Source organism: Equus quagga, chromosome 13, assembly GCF_021613505.1.
Source record: "Equus quagga isolate Etosha38 chromosome 13, UCLA_HA_Equagga_1.0, whole genome shotgun sequence".
Classification (NCBI taxonomy): domain Eukaryota; kingdom Metazoa; phylum Chordata; class Mammalia; order Perissodactyla; family Equidae; genus Equus; species Equus quagga.
The window spans coordinates 33114205-33120983 of NC_060279.1; the positions used below are offsets into that span (position 1 = coordinate 33114205).

Sequence of the window (6779 nt, forward strand, 5' to 3'; positions counted from 1 at the left end):
AGGCACACGGCTAGAGGCGGAGCAGGGAGTTCTGCCTTGATATCCCAGAGACAGGGAAACTGGGCATTTTAATCACATGCTTTGGGATCCATCTTCCCCCAGGACAAAACATTTATCTTAGTCATCCTTTTTTTTTTTTTTTTTTTTTAAAGATTGGCACCTGGGCTAACAACTGTTGCCAATCTTTTTTTTTTTTTTTTCCTGCTTTATCGCCCCAAACCCCCCCTGTACATAGTTGTATATCTTAGTTGCAGGTCCTTCTAGTTGTGGGATGTGGGACGCTCCCTCAACATGGCCTGGCGAGCGGTGCCATGTCCGCGCCCAGGATCCGAACCCTGGGCCACCGCAGCGGAGCGCACGAACTTAACCACTCGGCCATGGAGCCGGTCCCTTATTCATCCTTTAGTTCACAATACCCATCATAGAGGCCAAGACCTAGAGGAGCTTGATAATATTTGTTGAACTGAACTCAGATTGGGACCCAGACATCGGGAGAAGAAAAGGAGTCCTAGAAAACACTTTCAGAGTCTGGGTCTAGGGAATTGGAGAGTGAGGATTGTCTGTGTCACCCACAGTGCCACTTGGAGCAAAGGAACAAAAAGACTGGGCTTTTCCTTGTTTTGGGTTTGTTTTTTGGTTTTATTTGGTGAGGAAGAATGGCCCTCTTTTTGCTTGGGGAAGATTGTCCTTGAGCTAACATCTGCGCCAGTCTTCCTCTATTTTGTTGTATGTGGGATGCTTCCACAACATGGCTTGATGAGGGGTGTGTAGGTCCGCACCTGGGATCTGAACCCCGGGAACCCCAGGCCGCCAAAGTGGAGGACACGAACTTAACCACTACACTGCCGGGCTGGCCCCAGGACAAAAAGGACTGTGTTTTTCAATAAGGAGAATGAGGCTGCAGTTTCCTAAGAATCACCAGTCCAGGGCCTCAGGATTTTTCATGAAACCCCGAAGGAGAAATGACTTGCTAAGAGGTAATGTACAAGACAAATGGAAGCTTCTACATCTGAAACCAATTCCTTTGGTCCTTGCTTATCAAAGAAGCCCCAGATGCTCTACTCCAAGCAACTCTTTGCAGATGTGCTTGGGCTCCCGGCCCCGCCTCCCCCCCCCCCCCCCCCCCCCCAGCTGTATCTCTTCATCCTTTTCTTTTTGGGCTGAAATTGAACCATTACCCTGAATAATTTCAGAGCCCCTTTCGAGGAACTCTGTAAGCAGATACAGGAACTACTTCAGAAGATTAAAAAAAAAAAATGGTAGTGTTTTTCCAGTGCCCTCTGAGATTCCAGCACATTTTATTTAATTTAATCTACACATTAGCCTTAGGACTCTCCCTCTGCCTGAAATCCTTCACCTCCCTTCTCCTTTCTCTCACTACCTCCAATACACAACTTCACTCAGTGATGTCCACTCACCCCTCAGGGCTCAGCTCAGAGGTCCCTTTCTGGGGGAAGTCTTCCCTGTTCCTCCAGACTGCGTCTGATGTTCATATTTTGCTTTCATTGTACTACATCTCCTTTCTTCACAGCAGTTTTCAAATTTTCTCTTTAAATATTTTTCTTTGTGATTGTATGATTAATGCCTCTCTTTCCCCACTAGACTGTGAGCTCCATGAGGACACAGCATGTTTGGTTTTGCTCCCCATTTGTATCCAAACTGCCTGATCCCAGGTAAGTTACAGAGGAAGTCCTCAAGGTGTAATATTTTGATTAATTAATGAAGATGCAACAGATTCTGCAGTCTTTAACTGCCTTACCTGGAATATAACAATCCTTTATGTCTCAATAACAAAGCTATTTACTCCTGAGTGTATTCCCTTGATAAGTTTCCAACATTTGGATGGAAATGCAGTAGAAAAATACTGACTTTACAAAAAAACATAGTTAACAGTTAGAAAACACAGAAAAGAGTTAACATTGTAAGCCTAAGACTACTGTCCTTTGAAACATGTGCTTACAAATTTCGTCCTTGGCTGGTGTCTGGGAACTTGGATTTTAGGAGAGTTCGAACATTCTCTGATAAGAGTGGTTCACTGAGCTTCAACTGTTCATACAAACCATTTGGTTTGTTCTCCTACTTGCTTTCCTTCTGGGATTCTGGAATTTTGGTACATGTTAGGTAGATAGTGCGTACATTAACGACTGTTGATAGAAACCCTGGAATCCTAGGCTCAGGCAAGCTTCCCTAGCAGGCAACATTTCACTTGTGTTGTCACAAAATGTTGCTAGCAGAATTATACACATCCTTTGTGACTCCATTGGGAGAAGACTCTTGGAAGCTTGTGCCTGGTTTCTTCTGGACATCACTCCATGTACCATTGCCTTTTGTTGATTTTCCCTTATATTTATCCACTGTAATAGACCATAGCCCTGAGTATGACTATGTGCTAAATCTGATAAGTCCTCCTAGAGAATCACTGAACCTGGAAGTGATCTTGAAAACCCTTGACACACCTCCTGAATGTTTTTACAGTCCATCTAACTTTTCTTCTTTCAACCACCAGTAGCGAAAGAACTCTAAGCCAACGCCATCTCTCACCTGGACAACAGCACTTTACCCCCTGCAGTTACACTTCCCCCAGTCCAATCTATTCTCTACACCACAGAGTGATCCTTCCAAAACACAAATGTGACAATGCCATCTAGTGGCAGGAAGAACCTATGGCTTGCTCTGGTGTATAGCTTTATATCTATGATAGTAAATAAGCCAAAAGTTTATAACTAGAACTTCTTTAATCAGAGAAAAATGGATAAAATATTCAGTGGATCCCCTTTGTGCCATCCAGCTCCCTTGCGTGAGTGATTTAGTCTGTGGTGAAGCATCGGGGCGGCCAGTACTCTTGAAAGCAGCAAGTGGAGGTGCTGCCCTAGTGGCCAGGACTCTGGACTACGGCGGCTAGTGATACAGAACGAGATGGACTAGCCCCAGAAAAGACATCCCCAGATAGAGATAAGAAAAGAGCAGTCAGATGTATATGTTTCTCCTAGAGTCTCAAAACATCATTATTCAAGATCACAATCAAGGTCAACAGAAAGAAAATGAAAGGCAGATATTGAAGGAAGAGGCAAGAAGACATGAATCCAAAGATAAATCCTCTAAGAAACACAAGTCTGAGGAACATAATGACAAAGAACATTCTTCTAATAAAGGAAGAGAGCAGCTAAATTCATCTGAAAATGGTCAGGACAGACACAAATGCAAAGAAAGAAAGTCATCAAGAGGCATAAGTCCCTCAAGATCTAGGTCTTGTGAAAGGCGTGATTGTAGTAGAAGCAGGAAGCGGCAGAAATCAAGATCCAGAGGCAGAGAGAAAAAGAAATCACGATCCAGAAGCAGGGAAATAAAATGTTGGATCTGATCTTGGTCCCACTCAAAATCAAGACACAGGCCTAGGAGTAGAAGCAGGAGTAGGAAAAAGAGTAGTCCTTTACTCTTTTAAAGAGAAAAAACCAAGAAGATTTAGTAGAAGTTTAAGCCGAACTCCTAGTCCACCTCCCTTCAGAGGCAGAAATACAGCAATAGATGCACAAGAAGCTTTAGCTAGCAGATTGGAAAGGGCAAAGAAATTACAAGAACAGCGAGAAAAGGGAATGGTTGAGAAACAAAAACAACAAGAAATAGCCTCAGCAGCTGCAGCTACTAGATGTTCCATCCTCAATGTTTCTGCCCTGTTGGCATCAGGAACGCAAGTAACTCCTCAGACAGCTATGGCAGCTCAAATGGCAGCCCTGCAGGCTAAAGCTTCAGCAGAGACCCGAATAGCCATACCCAGCTATTATAACCCAGCAGCTGTGAGTCCAATGAAATTTGCTGAACAAGAGAAAGAAAAGAAAATGCTTTGGCAAGGCAAGAAAGAAGGGGACAAATCTCAGTCTGGTGAAATATGGGAAAAATTGAATTTTGGAAACAAGGACCAAAACATCAAATTTAGGAAATTAATGGGTATTAAGAGTGAAGATGAAGCTGGATGTAGTTCGGTTGATGAAGAAAGTTACAAGACTTTGAAGCAACAGGAATAAGTATCTAGATGCTCAGGATGAAATGGCAAGATGACAAACACACACACAAAGAGACATGGGATTGGGCTTCACATCATCTACATGAGGAATGGATGCAGTTTGGAAAAGATCACACTTAATGTTTGGGACTTTATAGACTTCTGGTTCTGATGTCAGTCCTTGTTCACCAAACAGCTAGCATTCTAGCTTGCACAGGTGTTGCACTGACTTTAATTTATTGAAAAATATTACTTTTTGTAAATATCGCATCAGTGATACTGGGGGTTAGTGTTGTAATCAGGTTAAGCCCACTTCCATTAAACTTGACAGCACTATAGAAGGACAATATTTCTTAGTTCAGGAATTTTACTTTTCAAATATATAAAAGCTGCAGGTGGGATGAAATTCATATGTGGATTTTCATGTATGTTGTCTTGTGTACTTTTGTACTTAACCTTGTACAGTTATTTTCTGCTCTTGAAACATGAAAGAAATGTTATCTAGATGTTCTTTAGAAGATCCAGCCATTTGGTACATAATACAGCACAAATAAGCTGGGTGGTGATGATAATAATAATAGTTTCTCAAAACTGGTGTTAATTTATCTGGAATTCTTATTTAAATTTGTTTTATGGTTTCTGTAGCATTTCACAATTGCTATTAGAAAACACTGACTAGAAATTCCTTTTTTTTTTTTTTTTGAAGAATAATTAACTATGCTATAGGTGATACCATGGTGAGCAGAAATGTAAAAGGAAGTTGAGAGGAGTAAAATTTATTAAAATAATACTGTTTTCTTACTATTATAAGGGACAGAATTGGTACAGAGTATTTATTAAATATTCCATATGTTATTCAGGAAATAGATTAATACATTAAAGGAATGTAAGCACTTTTATTTTAACAAAGTGCCTTATAACAACAACAAAAAAATTCAGTGATCTAATTCGCAAAAATGTACCACACCTACATGGCTTTATGAACTAGTTCTACCACCTTCAATGAAAGGATAATTCCCATGTGATTTTAACTGTTCCAAAGCATGGAAAATGGTGGGAAACTTCAAAATTCATTGAGCACTATTAATATAACACTGATTCCAAACTAGATGAGGATGATTTCCCAAAAAGTGAATGTAGACCAGGAGTCAGCAAACTACAGCCTATGGATAAGTCCAGCCCGCCAAGTGTTTTTATATGGCCCGTGGGCTAAGAATGGTTTTTACAATCTTAAAACGTTGGGGAAAAAAACCCAAAAGAAGAATAATATTTGGTGACAGGTGAAAATTATTTGAAATTCAAATTTCAGTGTTCAGAAATAAAATTTTACTGGAACACACCCAATACTCATTTGTTTATGTACTGGCTATGGCTGCTTTCATGCTACAAGAGCAAAGCTGAGTAGTTGCAATGGAGACTGTATGGCCCACAAAGTCTAAAATATTCACTATCTTGACCTTTACAGAAAATCTTTGTCAACTCCTGATATATACCAATCTCACTTATAAATAGAAATGGTAAAAATCTTAATTTAAATTTTAGCAAATTGAACTAAGCAATGCAATAAAAGAAAAAAATGCAACCAAGTAGGGTTTATCCCCAAAATTCAAGGATGATTTATCTTTAAGAAATCTTTTATTGCAATCTATTGCTTAAACATATTAAGGGGGAGAAAAACATAATCATCTTGACAGATTCCAAAAAATATATTTGATAAAACTGAACAACCACAACTGATTACAAAAAATAAAAAATTAGCAAGCTAAAAATAGAAAGTGTTCCAGTCAACGTCCAATCAGAAAATACGAAACCATACTAGATTTTACAAACCCAGCAAATTGAATACAGGAAACTGAATACAAAAGTGAGGGAAGGGTATGAGGAGTAGAACAGAGAAGATGAGGTTACTAAGCAATTAGTAATTCTAGGAAGTTGTTACCACTCCTAGGGGAATTTGTCTTTGGAACCAGTGCTGCCCCACTGAAGAATGCCAGGAGTCCATATTCCCATCAAAACTACAAGAACCTGGGAAACTAAGGTCACCCACCATTGCAGCTGCCACCATTGGAGTCAGAGCCCACAAATAACACACTGCCAAGACTTCTGGAATGACCGCTGGAACTGCATTGTTAGACTACAAACCCTGGAGCTGCGCTCATTTTCCACTATCACTGCCACTGCTGGAGACATTATCAGAAACCAAGATGAATAAAAAAGATTCATTTCTCCCTCCTCCCACCTTTCAGCCTTTTACCAGTACCACCCATTGATAAAACTACATAACAATATCCTTTACAAATATTGACACAAAATTCTCAACAAAATGCCAACAAATCAAACTCAGCAGCATATTAAAATGGTTATACATTGATTTATTCCTAGAATGCAAGGATGGTTCAACATACAAACACCAAGTAATGTAATAGAATGCATGACGGAATAGAGGGAAAAACACACATGATCATCTCAATTGATGCAGAAAAAGTATTTGACAAAATTCAAGACTATTTCCAAAATTAAAAACAGCCAAAAAATTAGGAATACAAGGAAATTACCTCAATGCAACAAAAGCCATGCATTAGTTTGCTAGGACTGCTATAACAAAGTACCATAGCCCGAGTAGCTTAAACAACAGAAATTTATTTTCTCACAGTTCTGGAGGCTAGAAGTCTGAGATCAAGCTGTCAGCAAGGTTGGTTTCATTCTGAGGTCCCTCTCTTTAGCTTGTAAATGGCCATCTTCTCCCTATGTCCAACACAAACCATACTGGATTAGAGCC

The 6779-nt window shown here is 39.9% G+C and overlaps 1 pseudogene; it reads left to right on the forward strand.

Annotated features, from left to right (window-relative positions):
* Window positions 1-1627: 1627 nt before the first annotated feature.
* LOC124250159 (arginine/serine-rich coiled-coil protein 2-like) lies at window positions 1628-4158 on the forward strand (annotated as a pseudogene).
* The last annotated feature ends 2621 nt before the right edge of the window (window positions 4159-6779 follow it).